The sequence below is a fragment of the Rattus norvegicus genome, chromosome 2, assembly GCF_021556685.1.
Source record: "Rattus norvegicus strain SHRSP/BbbUtx chromosome 2, alternate assembly SHRSP_T2T, whole genome shotgun sequence".
Classification (NCBI taxonomy): Eukaryota; Metazoa; Chordata; class Mammalia; order Rodentia; family Muridae; genus Rattus; species Rattus norvegicus.
The window spans coordinates 5,839,997-5,860,560 of record NC_141535.1 but is presented as its reverse complement, the minus strand read 5'-3'; the positions used below and the strand labels follow the sequence as shown (position 1 = coordinate 5,860,560).

At 39.1% G+C, this 20,564-nt stretch overlaps 1 long non-coding RNA gene and 1 other non-coding gene across 2 annotated transcripts; one reads left to right on the top strand and one right to left on the bottom strand.

Moving 5' to 3' along the window:
* Positions 1-3,086: 3,086 nt before the first annotated feature.
* On the bottom strand, positions 3,087-3,193 carry Rnu6-1303 (RNA, U6 small nuclear 1303). The gene has a single exon (XR_015678578.1). It is a non-coding gene; the product is annotated as a U6 spliceosomal RNA (small nuclear RNA).
* A 2,344-nt stretch (positions 3,194-5,537) lies between these two features.
* Positions 5,538-18,748, top strand: LOC147995944 (uncharacterized). Its single transcript, XR_015677441.1, has 3 exons — positions 5,538-5,581; positions 14,876-15,769; positions 17,982-18,748. It is a non-coding gene; the product is annotated as an uncharacterized LOC147995944 (long non-coding RNA).
* Positions 18,749-20,564: the final 1,816 nt, after the last annotated feature.

Sequence of the window (20,564 nt, the reverse complement as noted above, 5' to 3'; positions counted from 1 at the left end):
CAGACTGATTTCCAGAATGGTTGTACCAGTCTGCAATCCCACCAACAATGGAGGAGTGTTCCTCTTTCTCCGCATCCTTGCCAGCATTTGCTGTCACCTGAGTTTTTGATCTTACCCATTCTCACTGGTGTGAGGTGAAATCTCAGGATTGTTTTGATTTGCATTCCCCTTATGACTAAAGAGGTTGAACATTTCTTTAGGTGTTTCTCAGCCATTTGGCATTCCTCAGCTGTGAATTGTTTGTTTAGCTCTGAACCCCATTATTTAATAGGGTTATTTGTCTCCCTGTGGTCTAACTTCTTGAGTTCTTTGTATATTTTGGATATAAGGCCTCTATCTGTTGTAGGATTGGTAAAGATCTTTTCCCAATCTGTTGGTTGCCGTTTTGTCCTAACCACAGTGTCCTTTGCCTTACAGAAGCTTTGCAGTTTTATGAGATCCCATTTGTCGATTCTTGATCTTAGAGCATAAGCCATTGGTATTTTGTTCAGGAAATTTTTTCCATTGCCCATGTGTTCCAGATGCTTCCCTAGTTTTTCTTCTATTAGTTTGAGTGTGTCTGGTTTGATGTGGAGGTCCTTGATCCACTTGGACTTAAGCTTTGTACAGGGTGGTAAGCATGGATCGATCTGCATTCTTCTACATGTTGACCTCCAGTTGAACCAGCACCATTTGTTGAAAATGCTATCTTTTTTCCATTTGATGGTTTTTGGCTCCTTTGTCAAAAATCAAGTGCCCATAGGTGTGTGGGTTCATTTCTGGGTCTTCAATTCTGTTCCATTGGTCTATCTGTCTGTCTCTGTACCAATACCATGCAGTTTTTATCACTATTGCTCTGTAATACTGCTTGAGTTCAGGGATAGTGATTCCCCCTGAAGTCCTTTTATTGTTGAGAATAGTTTTAGCTATCCTGGGTTTTTTGTTATTCCAGATGAATTTGCAAATTGTTCTGTCTAACTCTTTGAAGAATTGGATTGGTTTTTGATGGGGATTGCATTGAATCTGCATTCAATCTTTTGGTAGAATGGCCATTTTTACTATATTAATCCTGCCAATCCATGAGCATGGGAGATCTTTCCATTTTCTGAGGTCTTCTTCAATTTCTTTCTTCAGAGTCTTAAAGTTCTTATTTTACGGATCTTTTACTTGCTTGGTTAAAGTCACACCGAGGTACTTTATATTATTTGGATCTATTATGAAGGGTGTCGTTTCCCTAATTTCTTTCTCGGCTTGTTTCTCTTTTGTGTAGAGGAAGGCTACTGATTTATTTGAGTTAATTTTATACCCAGCCACTTTGCTGAAGTTGTTTATCAGCTTTAGTAGTTCTCTGGTGGAACTTTTGGGATCACTTAAATATACTATCATATCATCTGCAAATAGTGATATTTTGACTTCTTCTTTTCCGATCTGTATCCCCTTGACCTCCTTTTGTTGTCTGATTGCTCTAGCTAGAACTTCAAGAACTATATTGAATAAGTAGGGACAGAGTGGGCAGTCTTGTCTAGTCCCTGATTTTAGTGGGATTGCTTCAAGTTTCTCTCCATTTAGTTTAATGTTAGCAACTGGTTTGCTGTATATGGCTTTTACTATGTTTAGGTATGGGCCTTGAATTCCTATTCTTTCCAGGACTTTTATCATGAAGGGGTGTTGAATTTTGTCAAATGCTTTCTCAGCATCTAATGAAATGATCATGTGGTTTTGTTCTTTCAGTTTGTTTATATAATGGATCACGTTAATGGTTTTCCGTATATTAAACCATCCCTGCATGCCTGGGATGAAGCCTACTTGATCATGGTTGATGATTGTTTTGATGTGCTCTTGGATTCGGTTTGCCATAATTTTACTGAGTATTTTTGCATCGATATTCATAAGGGAAATTTGTCTGAAGTTCTCTTTCTTTGTTGGGTCTTTGTGTGGTTTAGGTATAAGAGTAATTGTGGCTTCATAGAAGGAATTCGGTAGTGCTCCATCTGTTTCAATTTTGTGGAATAATTTGGATAATATTGGTATGAGGTCTTCTATGAAGGTCTGATAGAATTATAAACTAAACCCGTCTGGACCTGGGCTCTTTTTGGTTGGGAGACCTTTAATGACTGCTTCTATTTCCTTAGGAGTTATGGGGTTGTTTAACTGGTTTATCTGTTCCTGATTTAACTTCGGTATCTGGTATCTGTCTAGGAAATTGGCCATTTCCTGCAGATTTTCAAGTTTTGTTGAATATAGGCTTTTATAGTAAGATCTGATGATTTTTTGAATTTCCTCTGAATCTGTAGTTATGTCTCCCTTTTCATTTCTGATTTTGTTAATTTAGACACACTCTCTGTGTCATCTCGTTAGTCTGGCTAAGGGTTTATCTATCTTGTTGATTTTCTCAAAGAACCAACTTTTGGTTCTGTTGATTCTTTCTATGGTCCTTTTTGTTTCTACTTGGTTGATTTCAGCTCTGAGTTTGATTATTTCCTGCCTTCTACTCCCCCTGGGTATATTTGCTTCTTTTTGTTCTAGAGCTTTTAGGTGTGCTGTCAAGCTGCTGACATATGCTCTTTCCTGTTTCTTTCTGCAGGCACTCAGCGCTATGAGTTTTCCTCGTAGCACAGCTTTCATTGTGTCCCATAAGTTTGGGTATGTTGTACCTTCATTTTCATTAAATTCTAAAAAGTCTTTAATTTCTTTATTTCTTCCTTGACCAGGTTATCATTGAGTAGAGCATTGTTCAATTTCCACGTATATGTGGGCATTCTTCCCTTATTGTTATTGAAGACCAGCTTTAGGTCGTGGTGGTCTGATAGTACGCATGGGATTATTTCTATCTTTCTGTATCTGTTGAGGCCCGTTTTTTGACCAATTATATGGTCAATTTTGAAGAAAGTACCATGAAGAACTGAGAAGAAGGTATATCCTTTTGCTTTAGGATAGAATGTTCTATAAATATCTGTTAAGTCCATTTGGCTCATGACTTCTCTTAGTCTGTCTATGTCTCTGTTTAATTTCTGTTTCCATGATCTGTCCATTGATGAGAGTGGGGTGTTGAAATCTCCTACTATTATTGTGTGAGGTGCAATGTGTGTTTTGAGCTTTAGTAAGCTAAAAATATGGAACACTTCACGAATTTGCGTGTCATCCTTGTGCAGGGGCCATGCTAATCTTCTCCGTATCATTCCAATTTTAGTATATGTGCTGCCGAAGCGAGCACGTCACCTGAGTTTTTGATCTTAGCCATTCTGACTGGTGTGAGGTAGAATCTCAGGGTTGTTTTGATTTGCAGTTCCCTGATGATTGAGGAGGTTGAACATTTCTTTAAGTACTTCTCAGGCATTCAATAATCTTTAGCCCATTTTTAATAGGGTTATTTGACTCTCTGGAATCTAACTTCTTGAGTTCCTTGTATATTTTGGATACTAGTCCTCTATAGGATGTAGGATCGGTAAAGATCATTTCCCGATCTGCTGTTTGTCATTCTGTCCTAATGATAGTGTTCTTGGCCTTACAGAAGATTTACAGTTTTATGAGGTCCCATTTGTCAATTCATCTTTTTTTTCTTCATCTTTTTCAAATTGGGTATTCCTTGTTTACATTTCAAATGTTATTCCCTTTCCCGGTTTACAGGCCAACATCCCCCTAACCTCTCCCACTCCCCTTCTAACTGGGTGTTCCCCTCCCAAATCTCCCCCCATTACCACCTTCCACCCAAGAAACCTTTTCACTTGTGGTCCAGACTTGGCAGGACCATGGGCTTCCCCTTCCACTGGTACCCTTACTAGGCTATCCATTGATACCTATGCAGTTGGAGCCCAGGGTCAGTCCATGTATAGTCTTTGGGTAGTGGCTTAGTCTCTGGAAGTTCTGGTTGGCTGGCATTGTTGTTCATATGGGGTCTCTAGCCCCTTCAAGCTCTTTCAGTCCTTTTTCTGATTCCTTCAACGGGGGTCCCATTCTTAGTTCAGTGGTGTGCTGCTGGTATTCGCCTATGTATTTGCTATATTCTGACTGTGTCTCTCAGGAGAGATTTACATCCGGTTCCTGTCAGCCTGCACTTCTTTGCTTCATTCATCTTATCTAGTTTGGTGGCAGTATATGTATGGGCCACATGTGGGACAGTCTCTGAATGGACATTCCTTCAGCCTCTGTTCTAAACTTTCCTCCCTATTCCCTCCCAAGGATATTCTTGTTCCCCTTTTAAAGAAGGAGGGAAGCATCCACATTTTGGTCATCCTTCTTGAGTTTCACGTCTTCTGTACGTCTAGGGTAATTCAAGCATTTGGGCTAATATCCACTTATCAATGAGTGCATACTATGTGTGTTTTTCTGTGATTGGGTTACCTCACTCAGGATGATATTTTCCAGTTCCATCCATTTACCTATCAATTTCATAAAGTCATTGTTTTTAATAGCTGAGAAGTATTCCATTGTGTAGATGTGCCACATTTTCTGTATCCATTCCTCTGTTGCAGGGCATGGATGTTATTTCCAGCTTCTGACTATTGTAAATAAGGCTGCTATGAATATACTGGAGCATGTGTCTTTGTTTTCTGTTGGAACATCTTTTGGTTATATGCCCAAGAGAGGTACAGCTGAGTCCTCAAATAGTGCAATGTCCAATTTTCTGAGGAACCTCCAGACTGATTTCCAGAATGGTTGTTGTACCAGTCTGCAATCACACCAACAATGGGGGAGTGTTCCTCTTTCTCCAATTCCTGGCCAGCATGTGCTGTCACTGGAGTTTTGATCTTAGCCATTCTGATTGGTGTGAGGTGGAATCTCAGGGTTGTTTTGATTAGCATTTCCCTTATGACCAAAGATGTTGAACATTTCTTTAGGTGTTTCTCAGCCATTCAGCATTCTTCAGCTGTGAATTGTTTAGCTCTAAACCCCATTTTTCAATAGGGTTATTTGTCTCCCTGCAGTCTAACTTCATGAGTTCTTTATATATTTTGGATATGAGCCCTCTGTCAGTTGTAGGATTGGTAAAGATGTTTTCCCAATCTGTTGGTTGCCGTTTTGTCCTAACAACAGTGTCCTTTGCTTACAGAAGTTTTGTAGTTTTCTGAGATCCGATTTCCCGATTCTTGATCTTAGAACATAAGCCATTGGTGTTTTGTTCAGGAAATTTTACCCAGTGCCCAGATGTTCAAGACTCTTCCCCACTTTTTCTTCTATTAGTTTGAGTGGATCTGGTTTTATGTGGAGGTCATTGATCCATTTGGACTTAAGCTTTGTACAATTTGATAAGAATGGATCAATTTGGGGTTGGGGATTTAGCTCAGTGGTAGAGCGCTTGCCTAGGAAGCGCAAGGCCCCAGCTCCGAAAAAAGAACCAAAAAAAAAAAAAAAAAAAAGAATGGATCAATTTGCATTCCTCTACACACTGACCTCCAGTTGAACCAGCACCATTTGTTGAAAATGTTATCTTTTTTCCAGTGGATGGTTTTAGCTCCTTTGTTAAAAATCAAGTGACCAAGTGTATGGGTTCATTTCTCTGTCTTCATTAATATTTAACTGATCTACCTGTCCTTTTGTCACTCTGCCTCTGTAATACTGTTTGAGGTCTGTGATGGTGATTCTTCTCGAAGTTCTTTTATTGGTGAGGATAGTTTTCCCGATCCTGTTTTTTGTTTGTGTGTTTGTTTGTTTGTTTGTTTTGCTATTCCAAATGAATTACAAAAATTGTTCTTTCTAACTATATGAAGCATTGAGTTGGAATTTGGATGGGAATTGTATCTGAATCTGTAGATTGCTTTTGATAAAATGGCCATTTTTCCTATATTAATCCTGCCAATCCTTGAGTATGGGAGGTCTTTCCATCTTCTGAGATCTTGTTCAAATTCTTTCTTCAGAGACTTGAAGTTTTTGTCATACAGACCTTTCACTTGTTTGATTAGAGTCACACCAAGGTATTTTATGTGATTTGTAACCATGCTGAAGGGTGTTATTTCCCTAATTTCTTTCTCAGCCTGTTTATCATTTTACTAGAGGAAAGCTACTGAATTCTTTGAGTTAATTTTATACACAGCCACTTTTTGTGAAGTTGTTTATCAGGCTTAGTAGTACCTGGTGAAACTTTTGGGGTCACTTATGTACACTATCATATCATCTGCAAATAGTGATACTGTGACTTTTTCCTTTCCAATTTTTATCTCTTTGACCTCCATTTGTTGTCTGACTGCTCTGGCTAGGACTTCCAGTACTATATTGAATAAGTAGGGAGAGAGTGGGTGGCCTTCCCTAATATGTGATTTTAGTGGGATTGCTTCAAGTTTCTGTCCATTTAGTATAATGTTGACTACTGGTTTGCTGTATATTGATTTTACTAGGTTTAGGTCTGGGCCTTGAATTCCTGATCTTTCCAGGACTTTTATCATGAAGGGGTTTTTAATTTTTGTCAAATGCATTCTCAGCATCTCATGAAATGATCATGTGTTTTTTTTTCCTTTGATTTGTTTATATAGTAGATTATGTTGATGGATTTCCATATATTGAACCATCCCTGTATCCCGGGGATGAAGCCTACTTGATCATGATGGATGATCATTTTGGTGCGTTCTTGGATTCAGTTTGTGAGAATTTTATTGAGTATTTTTGCATGGATATTCATAAGGAAAATTGGTCTGAAGTTCTCCTTCTTTTTGGGTCTTTGTGTGGTTAGGTATAAGCGTAATTGTGGCTTCATAGGAGGAATTGGGTGGTGCTCCTTCTGTTTTGTACTTTGTGGAATAGTTCAGACAGTATTGGTATGAGGTCTTCTATAAAGGTCTGATAGAATTCTGCACTAAATCCACCTGGTCCTGTGATCTTTTTGGTTGGGAGACTTTTAATAACTGCTTTTAGTTCTTTAGGAGTCATAGGATTGTTTACATGATTAATGTGATCCTGATTTAACTTTGCTGCCTGGTATGTGTTTAGAAAATTGTCCATTTCCTCCAGATTTTTAAATGTTGTGAAATATAGCAGGATCTGATGTTTTTTGTTTTTTGTTTTTTTTAATTTCCTTAGTTTCTGTTATTATGTCTCCCTTTTCATTTCTGTTTTTCTTAATTTGGATACACCCTATGTGCCCTCTGGTTAGTCTGGTTAAGGGTTTATCTGTCTCGTTGATTTTCTCAAAGAATCACCTCCTGGTTTTGTTGATTTTCTGTATAGTCCTTTTTGTTTTGACTTTGTTGATTTCAACCGAGTTAGATTATTTCTTGCCTTCTACTCCTCTTGGGTGTATTTGTTTCTTTTTGTTCTAGAGCTTGTAGGTGTTCTGTCAAGCTGCTAATGTATGTTCTTTTTGGAGGCACTCAGAGCTATGTGTTTTCCTCTCAGCACTTTTTTCATTATGTCTTATAAGTTTGGGTATGTCATGCTTTCATTTTCATTAAATTCTAAAAAGTCTTTAATTTCTTTCTTTATTTCTTCCTTGACCAGGTTGTCATTGAGAAGAGCATGTTTCAACTTCCATGTATATGTGGGCGTTCTTCCCTTATTGTTATTGAAGACTAGCTTTAGCCCATGGTGGTCAGATAGGACACATGGGATTTTTTTCTATCTTTCTGTATCTGTTGAGGCCTGTTTTATGACCAATTATATGGTCAATTTTGGAGAAGTACCATGAGGTGGTGAGAAGAAGGTATATCCTTTTGTTTTAGGATAGAATGCTCTATAAATATCTGTTATGTCCATTTGGTTCATGACTTCTCTTAGTCTGTCTATGTCAGTTTAATTTCTGTTTCCATGATCTGTCCATTGATTAGAGTGGGGTGTTGAAATCTCCTACTATTATTGTGTGAGGTGCTTTGAGCTTTTGTAAGGTTTCATTTATGTATGTAGGTGCCCTTGTATTTGGAGCATATATATTTAGGATTGAGAGTTTATCTTGGTGGATTTTTCCTTTGATGAATATGAAGTGTCCTTCCTTATCTTTCTTGATGGCTTTGAGTTGAAAATCAATTTTATTCGATATTTGAATGGCCATTCCAGCTTGCTTCTTCAGACCATTGGCTTGGAAAGTTGTTTTCCAGCCTTTCACTCTGAGGTAGTGTCTGTCTTTGTCTGTGAGGTGTGTTTCCTGTAGGCAGCAGAATGCAGGATCCTCATTGCATATTCAGTTTGTTAATCTATGTCTTTTTATTGGGGAGTTGAGACCATTAATGTTGAGAGATATTAAGGAATACTGATTATTGCTTCCTGTCATATTCATATTTGGATGTGAGATTATGTTTCTGTGCTTTTCTTCTCTTTGTTTTGTTGCCAAGACAATTAGCTTCTTGCTTTTTCTAGGGTGTAGCTTGCCTCCTTATGTTGGGCTTTACCATTTATTATCCTTTATAGTGCTGGATTTGTAGAAAGATATTGTGTAAATTTGGTTTTGTCATGGACTATCTTGGTTTCTCCATGTATGTTAATTGAGAGTTTTGCTGGATACAGTAACCTGGGCTGGCATTTGTGTTCTCTTAGGGTCTGTATGACATCTCTCCAGGATCTTCTGGCTTTCACAGTCTCTGGTGAGAAGTCTGGTGTGATTCTGATAGGTCTGCCTTTATATGTTACTTGACCTTTTTCCCTTACTGCTTTTAATATTCTTTCTTTATTTTGTGCGTTTGCTGTTTTGACTATCATGTGATGGGAGGTGTTTCTTTTCTGGTCCAATCTATTTGGAGTTCCATAGGCTTCTTGTATGCTTATGGGTATCTCTTTCTTTAGGTTAGGGAAGTTTTCTTCTATGATTTTGTGGAAGATATTTACTGGTCCTTTGAGCTGGGAGTCTTCACTCTCTTCTATACCTATTATCCTTAGGTTTGATCTTCTCCTTAAGTCCTGGATTTCCTGTATGTTTTGGACCAGTAGCTCTTTCCATTTTACATTATCTTTGACCATTGTGTCGATTATTTCTATGGAATCTTCTGCTCCTGAGATTATCTCTTCTATCTCTTGTGTTCTTTTGGTGATGCTTGTATCTGCAGCTCCTTTTCTCTTCTCTTGGTTTTCTATATCCAGGGTTGTTTCCCTGTGTCCTTTCTTTATTGCTTCTATTTCCATTTTTAATTCCTTCTCCTGTTTGATTGTGTTTTCCTGGAATTCTTTCAGTGATTTTTGTGATTCCTCTCTATAGGCTTCTACTTGTTTATTTATGTTTCCTGCATTTCTCTAAGTACGTTCTTCATGCCTTTCTTGAAGTCCTCCAGCATCATGATCAAATGTGATTTTAAATCTAGATCTTGTTTTTCTGGTGTGTTTGCATATTCAGTGTTTGCTTTGGTGGAAGAATTGGGCTCCGATGATGCCATGTAGTCTTGGATTCTGTTGCTTGGCTTTCCTGTGCTTGCCTCTTGCCATTAGATTGTCTCTGGTGTTACCTTGTTCTCCTATTTCTGACAGTGGCTAGACCTCCCTATAGGCCTGTGTGTCAGGAGTGCTGTAGACCTGTTTTCCTGTTTTCTTTCAGCCAGTTATGGGAACAGAGTGTTCTGCTTTCAGACTTGTAGTCTTTCCTGTCTACTGGTCTTTAGCTATTCCTATGGGCCTGTGTCCTGAGTCCACCAGGCAGGTCACTTGGAGCAGAAAAGTTGGTCTTAGCTGTGGTCCCGCAGCTCAAGTTGCTCGTGGGGGCTGCTTTTGAGCTCTCCCTGAGGGTGGCAACCAGGAGGGCCTGTGCTGCCTTTTCCCTGAGCCCCCTTGCACCAGGTTCCCAGATGGCAGTAGGTGTTTTCCTCTGGAGTCAGAAATGTGGGCAGAGAGTAGTCTCTTCTGGCTTCCCAAGCATGTCTGCCCCTCTGAAGGTTTAGCTCTCCCTCCCATGGGATTTGGGTGCAGAGAACTGTTCAGGTCCGGTCAGTTTCTGGAACACAGGGGACCTGGTGCTTGAGTGCCCCTATCTTCTGGTTCCCAGAGGACCTATACAGTTTCCTCTTGGGCCAGTGATGTGGGCAGGGGTGGGCAGTATTGATGGTCTCTCCCGCTCTGCAGTCTCAGGAGTGCCCACCTGTCTAGGCAGTGAGCTCTCCCAAAGGGGTTTGGGAGCAGTGAGCTGTGGGCCAGGGTCAGCGAGGGTGGGGCTCCAGCTAAAAACCGGAAGTGTCCAGTCCCAGAGGAATTTTCCCTCTGTGTGTCCTGAGTCACCAGGCAGGTCGCTTGGAGCAGAAAACTTGGTCTTACCTGTGGTCCACCTTTTCCCGGAGCCCCTGTGCACCGGGGTCCCAGATGGTGTTAGGTGTTTTCCTCTGGAGTCAATAATGTGGGTAAAGTGCCTGGCTTCCCAGGCTTGTCTGATGGTTTAGCTCTCCCTCCCACGGGATTTGGGTGCAGAGAACTGTTGATTGGGTCCCTTCAGGTCTGGGCGGTGTCTGGATCACAGGGGACCTGCTGCTCAAGTGCCCTGGTTTGCAAGAATATTATTGACTAATTTTATATTGATGTTTATAAGTGAAATTTATCTGAGGTTCTTCTTCTTTGTTGACTTTTCGTGGGGTTTAGTTATCAGGGTAATTGTGTCCTCATCAAATGAACTGGATAGTGTTCCTTCTGCTTTATTTTGTGGAGTAGTTTGAGTCATATTGATATTAACTCTTTGTTGAAAGACTGGTAGAAATCTGCACTAAAACCATTTGGCCCTGGGTGTTTGTTTTGTTTGTTTGTTTTTGTTTTGTTTTGTTTTTTGTTTTGTTTTTGGTGAGGGGACTTTTAATGACTGTTTCTATTTCCCTAGGGGTTATGGGACTGGTTAGTTAATTGATATGATCTTTAGTTATCTTCGATATGTGGTATCTGTCTAGAATATCATCCCTTTCATTTAGATTTTCCAGCTTTATCCAGTACAGGTTTTTGAAGTATGACCTAATGACTTGTTTGAATTTCCTCAGTTTCTGTTGCTTTGTCTCCCCTTTCCTTTCTTATTTTGTTAATTTGGACACTGGCTCTGTGCTTTTTAATTAGTTTGCCTGAAGGTTTGCCTATCTTATTGATTTTCTCAAAGAACTATCTCTTGGTCTTGTTAATTCTTTGTATTATTCTTTTTGTTTCTATTGGATTGATTTCAACCATCAGTTTGACTATTTCCTCTGTCTATTCCTCTTGAATATGTTTGCTTATTTTCCATCTAGAGTTTTTGTTTTTGTTGTTTGTTGTTAATCTGAGATCTCTCCAGGTACTTAGTACCTTTTAGCACTGCTTTCATTGTGACCCCTAAGTTTTGGTATGCTGTGCCTTCATTTTTACTGTATTGTAGAAAGCCTTAATTTTTGTGTTTTCTTGAATGTAGTTACATACTTTTCGTTGGAGCATCCTCTGTAGGGCTGGGTTAATAGAAAGTTACTGTTTAAATTTCGTTTTGTCATGGAATATCTCAGTTTTTCCATCTATGGTGATTGAGAGTTTTGCTACATATAGTAATTGGGGCTGGCATTTGTGGTCTCTTAGGGTCTATAAGACATAGATCCTGGATCTTCTGACTTTTAGAGTCTCCATTGAGAAGTACCATGTAGTTCTGATCAGTTTGCCTTTATATGTTACTTGCCCTTTTTCTCTTGCAGCTTTTAATATTCTTTATTCACTCTCTACATTTAATGTTTTGATTATTATATAGTAGGATGATATGAAGATTTTTCTTTTCTGGTCCAATCTGTTTGCTGTTCTTTAAGCTTCTTGTATGGTTATAGTCTATTCTTTATGTTAGGGAAGTCTTCTATGGTTTTGTTTAAGGTTTTACTGGCCTTTTGTACTGGGAATCTTCGCTCTCTTCTATTCCTATTGTCTTAGGTTTGATCTTTTCTTAGTGTCCCAAATTTTCTGGATGTTTTGGGTTAGGAACTTTTTACATTTGGCATTTTCTTTAACCAATGTATCAATTTCTTCTGGTGTATCTGCTACACTTGAGATTCTCTCTTCCATCTCTCTTATTCTGCTGATGATGCTTATGTCTGTAGTTTCTGATCTCTTTCCTAGATTGTACATCTCCAGTGTTGCCTCCATTTCTGTTTTCTTTATTGCTTCTATTTCTACTTTTAGGCCTTGAACAGTTTTATTAATTTCCTTCACCTGGTTGATTGTATTTTCTTTTATTTCTTTAAGGGAATTATTTATATTTTCTTCAAAGGCCTCTATGATCTTCATGAGATGGGATGTGAGATCACAGTCTTGCTATTCAGCTAGGTTAGGGTATTCACAGCTTGATGCAGTAGGAGAAATGGCTTCTGGTGGTGCCATGCATTGGCTTCTGTTGCTTATATTCTTGTTCTTGCCTTTTGCCATCTGGTTGTCTCTGTTTTGGATGGCCTGAATGTCCCAGATTTAAAGGGTGAAGGAAATTAATAAAACTGTTCAAGGCCTAAAAGTAGAAATAGAAGCAATAAAGAAAACAGAAATGGAGGCAACACTGGAGATGTACAATCTAGGAAAGAGATCAGGAACTACAGGCAAAACTGTGGCTGGGTGTGCTGTTGTATGCTGATCTGCAACTGCAAGTGTGGGTGTGGACCAGAAGGAGGATGGAGGCCAGGATTACTGGGCTTGCTATGGTCCCAGCAGGTGGGGGAGGTTTGTGTGGTGGAGTGGAGGGGCTGGGGGGTAAAGGAGAGGGGAGTGTCTCACCTATGTCTCTCAGTTTAGAGCAGATCTCCTGGGAGGCAGGTGGAATTGTGGGGTGGGATATGGTATGCTGATCCAAGATTGCAGGTGTAGTTGCAAGCCTGAAGGAGGATGAAGCTCTGACCAGCTATTTATATTTTAAGGAAGCAAGCTTGTTTTTCTAGTCAAGTGGTTGACTCCCAAAGAATGTGAGAAAAGCAACACTACAGTGAGAAACCCAACACACTCTAAAGATACTCAGATAACATTATACCTGATGGCTCACATTCTTTCCTTGACATGATGCAGTATGCAGTATGAATGATCCTTCACCTCTCAGATAGCCCTCAAAATTCTATACCTAGAATTGAGAAAACCACCAAACAAACCCAAATTAAAATGCCTGGGTTACATGGTTCAGTTCATTCAAGGATATCAAAAATATAAATTTGAAAAATTATTACGCATAAATGCCTAATAAAATATGATAAATAAATATAGTGTCTAGGATGGGATCTCAAAATAGGGAAAGGGTATTTTGTATCTGTAAATAATTAAAAAATCCTAGTGTGGTGTTTCTTCCCACTTATGACCATTTATGTTCCCAGATGAAAGTCACACACACACACACACACACACACACACACACACACACACACACACACACAGTCTTTATATTTTAATAGGCTTTAAGCAGCACAATAGCTGGCAACTGCCTATCCTCCATAGTATTAGAATCTACTTTCCCCATTGTACCTTCTGTTTCATCTGGGCTGCTGCTACTAACTCCCATTTTATGATTCAGCTAACACATGGAGGGACCTTTCCCCTCTCTTCAACACTCTTCTAAGGCATGGAGTCTCCTATCTCCTCCTGCTCCTCCTTGTGATCTCCAGAATGACAATTGAACCACAGTAATGTACAGTGTCACTAATAGAAGAACTACCAGGTGTAGTCATGCATGCCAGAGATCCCAGCACTTGGAAGCTGGGTGCAGGAGGATCTGAGATGAAGGTCAGTCTGGAATCTATAATGAAACAAAGGTAAATGTAAATTGAATTATGAGCTAAACCACAGAGGATTAAAAAACCCTCTGCTCAATCTCTATGACTTTTCTGTAAATCTGTAGCTTTTCTAAAATATATCTTTGAAAAAATTAAGAATTTATGTATGGGGGGCTGGAATGATTGACCAGTGGTTAAGAGCATTGACTGCTCACAACCATCTGTAATGGGTTCTAATACCCTCCTTTGGTGTGTACGAAGTATATATATTGTTTATATATATATACTGTTTATATATGTGTTGTATATATAATTTTTAAGAAAGAATTAATGTATCTACAACTATACACTTAAAACTGTAAGGAGGAGAGTTGAAAATACTTCCAATTAAATATGAGCTTTCATTTGCTGAAGGCAGTCATAATTTGGGAATGGGGTGTATTAGACGAAGCATAGGAACTATGAGATACACACAGCCTGTGTTCAGATCCTAGCATGGATCACTACTATAGTCAGTCCCTTGATCACTTTGTTCCTCAGTTCCCCATACATGTTACCACTGGGTAATAATGCACAAATGTTGCTTCGTAGGGTCTTTCTGAGGGAGGAATGTGGTGATGGATTAGAGAATTCAGTGTCTTGTATATAATTACACAATACATGTTAGCTGCAATTATTAAACTGCATGAGTTACTATTATATATTGAATTACTGAAAGCAGGTGGTTTTCTAAAGAGACCAACACGTTTTTCCCTGATTTCCAGGTCAGAAGCAACTTCCTGCTTAATAAATGGATGTTCTAGCTCTATCTCCATTCTAGATATTCTAGGCATTCTTCAGACCAGAGGGTGAGACACCTAGATAGAGCAAAACAAGAGCTCTGACCTAGACCATACTCCTGATCAAGCCAGAATTCAACTGAGAGTGCTTATGTCTAAGAATGGTGTCTTTTAATTTCCTGAGAAAATACAAATTCAATCAATGAGTGGGTTTAATTTGTGTCGGTGTAGAAAAATGGCAATTGTTTGAAATAATTCTAGCATTTGTTATGCAACAAAGAACATGAGTCTGGGATGATATATGCTTAGTAATGATGGTATTTAACACAAATCCCTATCATCCACCTATTTAGAGACTAGTTGGATGTTCATTATGGTTTCTCAGACATGAGAGCAGCCAAGGAAACTGAGTTATGCTGTATATGACCTTAACAATTGAGTGGGGTTCTTCAGGATTGGTTGTTGTCCTTTAGTTCCTGTTTTTTTCCCACTCTGTAAATAAACTTTCTATTAGGTTAATTTCTAATACACAAACTTCAATTCTTTCCACAGCAAACATCTCAATTCCAATTCTTTAAAAATTAGAAATTCTTGGAAAAAATCAGTAGCCTACAGATTGAAAAAAAGATCTTCACTAACTCCATATCTGATAGAAGACTAATATCCAAAATATATAAAGAGCTCAAGAAGTTAACCACCAAAAAACCAAACAACCTAATCAATAAATGCAGTATAGAACTAAACCAAGAATTTACAACAGAGGAATTTCAAAGGGCCAAGAAGCACTTAAAGAAATGTTCAAAATTCTTAGAGATCAATGAAATGCAATTCAGAATAACCCTAAGATTCCACCTTACAACAATTAGAGTGGCTAATATCAAAAATTCAGGTGACAGTACATGTTGGCAAGGATTTGGAGAAAGAAGAACACTCCTCCATTGCTGGTGGGATTGCAAACTGGTACAACCACTCTGGAAATCAATCTGGAGGTTCCTCAGAGAATTGGAAACAGATCTACCAGAAGACCCAGCTATACCACTCTTGGGCATACACCCAATAGATGCCTCACCATGCCACAAGGGCACATATTCCACTATGTTCATAGTGGCCTTATTTGTGATAGCCAGAGGCTGGAAACAACCCAGATGTCCTACAAGGGAAGAATGCATACAGAAAATGTGGTTTATTCACACAATGGAATACTTCTCAGCTATTAAGAATAACGACTTCACAAATTTTGCAGGCAAATGGATGGAACTATAAAATATCTTTAGTGGGATCACTCAGACGCAAAGGAGATGTGCTCACTAATAAGTGGATATTAGTGAAAAAAGTACAGAATACCCAAGATACAATCCACAGAACTCAAGAAAGTTAAGAAGCCAAAGGGTCCAAGTGAGGATGCTTCAGCCCCACTTGAGAGGGAGAAGAAAACCATCATGAGAGGTAGAGGGAGGGAAAAACCTGCATGGGAGAGGGTATTATGGGGGTGGTGGTGAAGGAAAATATGATTAAATATTGGGAGAGTAAGCAGGGCTCTTTAGGACCAACAGAAGAATGGAAATAGGCAACCTCAGGATGTGTGTGTGGGGGATGGGGTTTAGGGGCTTCTAGAATGTGCCAGAGACCTGGGAGGTGAGAGACTCTCAGGGACCTTAGATGAAATACCCTACAGTGGGGAGAGGGAACTTGTAGAGTCTTTAGTAGAAAGTGAAGGGATCGGGTTACCTCCCACAGTCAAAAACTTTGACCCAGAATTGTTCCTCTCTAAAAGAACTGCAGGGAAAAAAATGGAGAAGAGCCTGATGGTTCAGTGACAGGCCCAACTTGGAATCCAGCTCATGAAGAGGCCCTAAGGCCTAACACTATTACTGAGGCTACGGTGTGCTTACAGACAGGAGTTTAGCACGGCAGCCCTCAAGGGGCCAAACAAGCAGCTGAAAGAGTCAGATGCAGACACTTACACCCAACCAATGGACTGAAGTCGGGAACCCCTGTGGTTGAATTAGAGAAAAGCTGAAAGATGCTGAGGAGGGCGACCCCATAGGAAGACCATCAGTCTCAACTAACCCAGACACCCCAAGATCTCCCAGACACTGAGCCACCAACCAGGCAACATATACAAACTGATATGAGGCACCTGACAAATATACAGCAACGGACTGCCTGGTCTGGCCTCAGTGAGAGAAGAGACACCTAACTCTCAAGAGACTTTAGGCCCCAGGTAGGGGGGAGGCCTGGTGGAGTTGGGGAGTAGGGACATTCTCTTGGAGACAAAGGAGGAGGTATGGGATGAGGAACAGTAAGAGGGCAGATCGGGAGGGGAATAATGACTGGACTGCAAAAAAGATTTAATAATAATAATAATAATAATAATAATAATAATAGAAAATTAGATTAATTTCTTATCTTTTTGGTTGTGAGTCTAGCCTTTAATAGCTGAGCCATCTCTCCAGCCCTAGATGAATTTCTTAATGTGTTGTTTGATTTTGCCTAGCATTTCTTTGGTTAAAGTGATTCATAGGAATTAACTCTTACAAATCATTTTATGACATATCTAATTAATAGTCTCATTTTTTCCTAATATTTTTATCCAGTCCACCACCTCCTACTGAAAACAAATTTGTCATCTTGGTGTCTCAGAAATTAAAGAAATTAGAAAGGTGTCTCAGTTATTAAAGGCAATAGCAGAGTACCTGGGTTCAATTTCTAACACCTACATGGTGCCTTACGACCATCCATGACTCCAGCTTCATATCATATAATGCCCTCTTCTGACCTCCTCAGGTACCAGGTATGCATGTGGTGCACAGGCATAGATGCTGGCAAAACACTCATACATATAAAATAAATAAAATCTAAATCCAAGTCTCTTGATATACTTAAAATTAATTATAAGAAAATTCACATTATACACACACATGTATGCATGTATATATACATATATAATCTGAATTTTCTTATATGACTATTGCCTATGGAAATTCTGAGTACACATACATATATATGTATATCTGGCCTTCATCTTTCAGTGACTTCTTCCTCTCCTCTACCTTCCCCTTCTTCTTCCCTTCCCTTCCCTCTCCTCTTCATCTCCTCCCTTTCCTCTTCCTCCCCTTCTTCCTGCCCTCCTCTTCTCACCCCTATGCATCTCAGACTGGCCTCAAATACCATACTTCTGCTCCGTCTCCCAAGTGCTGAAATTGCATGCATACTCTAGCACAAGGCTGTTTGGAGAATATCCAGAAGGCATTCAGAGTGGATGGTATGCTCAACAAACCACATTCCTCCATTGTAAAGAGACAGGAAAAACCCTCACTGTTGGTCATCCGTGTGACTCACGACAGACTTCCACCACCACACCCAAACACAACATTGTAGAAGATCTGGTTAGACCTGACTCAGAAAATAAAATCATCATGGGTAAAATTGTGTTTCAGTGTCTGTCAACTGCCACTTCTCTCTGGTGCTTATAGTAGTCTGGATTTTTCTTGCAAATCACTTCACATTCCATGTATAGTTTTTTACTTATTTTATTTAAAATTATTAAAAGTTATTTTTGTTTGTGATACTTGCAGCATTCTAGCAAGTATGAAATCACTGACTAGTATCCTGGGGCCTTGGATTTGCTTTTATTTTATTTTCCTTTCTGTGTCAGGTTCAGGCCACCACATGTGGCAGGAACCCAGACCTGGGCTTCATATGGGGATTGAAGACCTGAAACTCAGCCTCTACAATAAGGACCACCAGGCCTCCAAGGAGAAGAAAGGGAGTGGGAATGGAACACTTGAAGATCCTCACAGCCCTCTGCACACCCCTTTATGGAGGGCCAGTTGCACTCAGAAGTCCTTGATTGTGAGAAGTGTTTTATATCTCAGAAGTAATCCTTCTGGTTTTTGTTTGAGTTAGCACAGGGTGCTTTTCTGCTACTTAAGAACTAAGGTGCTAAGAAATTTAGAGGAAAAAATAAAATACATATGAAGTATGTAAATCAATTTTTGATGAATTGTTTTAACTTTTCTCCTATATTGATTGTCCTGAGAAAGAAAAAAGATTCTACCCTGCAACAAGTCCATATTATTTGTTCAAATAACTACACCATGAGGTTTCATAAAACAAATTTTATCTTCATTACTTATTGTCAAGTAAAAACATAGTAATGTAAAATATGTCCTATAGATGTATAGGCATAAATGGGAAAAATTCCAAAATGACAATAAAAAATAAGGAATAGGAAAAATGCCTTTTAATACACACAGTGGTAGTTTCTTACTCAGTTTCATTTCAGTCTGGAACACACAACAAGAGGCTCACCTGTGTCTCTGGTACAGTATTCAATGTGGTTTTCTTTTCTTTCTTTTTTAAAAAAAAATTGACTCAAGGTTGAAAATCTTGGCTTACAGAAATAAATTATTGAGAATGATGATGATGGCAGTTCATGTTTAAGTTTTATATTTGCCCTTTCATTCTATCTTTATTTCTCTGTTATCCTCTCTATTTCTCTCTTATTTACTTGTTTACCTTGGCTATATTACACTTACACATAGATCAAGCTGACCTTGAATTCACAGGGGTTTGGCTCCTGAGTACTAGGATTAAAATTGCTGATAGTGACCCACCAAATTTTACAATATACTGAATGTACCCTGGCTTTAAAAGCATTGGGTCAACTACTTTATTAAGCACCTAACCACAAAGACAACTAAGGAAAAGTAAGATATTTCAAATAATTACAAGTAATATCCTTTCTGTAACCTAGACCACTATGGTTTTAGAAACTCTCCCCATTAGAAATCCCTCTTCTCTTTTTGTATTGATTGTATTGATTTAAACTACTACTTTGGGATTAGGAATGAGTTTGACAATGTGCCCCAATCCAAACCCACTTCTAAATACTGGTTTTCAGGAATGATAAAGAACAAGTCCCATTTGCCCTTCTTTTGCCTGTGTCCATCTTTCTTCAGCTTTCTTCATCTTGTCCACAGCCAGCCAGTTCAGTTGTCTTCCTGATCACAGTGCTTTCTCCCACTAGACCACACATAAACCATGTTGCCCTTGCAGGTTTCCCCATTGTTATTCTTGCCAAAGATGGCCTCTCCCTATAATCCAAATCCTGAATATTCTACAAGACATAGCACAGCCTCAACTTCATTCTGTCCCACAGTTTTCTTTTCTTTTTCTGATGTCTTAAGGGCCTTCAAGCATTTCTGTAACATTCAGTAACAGAGAAAAGTTTAGGAATCAATGTTAGAAAAAGTATCACATATATTATGCAGCTGTATAGAAAAAACATGGAATGCATTAGCATTTGGGGTAAACAATCTTGGTTTATGTTTTTTCCATCATTTTTGCAACAAGAACATAGTAGAGAAAGTGAAAGGAAATTTTTTAAAATGGGGAATTTCAACAAGATAACAACAAAGAAACAAGGGAGATCCAAGAGAAAAAGAGAGGGAAAGAAGGAAATTGATTGTAACAGGGCAGGAGTTAAAGGGGAAATTGAGGTGGGAGCTTCAAAGGAAAATTAAATATTAGAGCAAACTGCCCATAGCAAAGGACTGGAAATGCCTATGGGATGAGTACTTGGTTGTTGTGTTGACTGATATGTGTATTTTGTTGATACGCATGTTTGACTGATAATGCTTGGTTCTTATACATGCTTGTGAATATTTAAGAAAGCTGTTACAGTTCCTGAAATCTTTTACTTTCCACCTGACACAGTCAAAATAAATTATTCCTTGGTTTTCCAAATATTGGATCAAAGCACAAAATTAAGACCAGAGGGAATACAAGGAAAAGAAAATAATTTTTAAAGGTATTTGTGTCTTCATCTACAACTTCTATAGTTTTGTGTATTCAATGAATCCTTGCAGGAATAGTTTAAGATTTCATTGGCATTCTCATGTTACAGAGAAGCTGGTGGCTGCTTGAGAAGATAAGTGCTCATCCTACAGGTGGAGGTGGCAGGCCAGGCTCCAAAGACAGATCACAGGTTCCTGACCCCAGGTGCTGCCCTTCCTTCAGAAGCAACACCTTCATCTTTACCTTTTAACTGCCTCTTTTCTTTTTCTGGAAATGCTCCCCCCTCCCAAAAAACACACACACACTCTAAGTGACAAGAGCCTATTTCTCATTTAGTCCACTCACACAGCCATATTGACAGCCAGTGCTCACCCCTGTACCCAGGGAAAAGCACTAAATGGCTAGCTTTGGAAAAGAATGCCCTGATGATGAACACCTA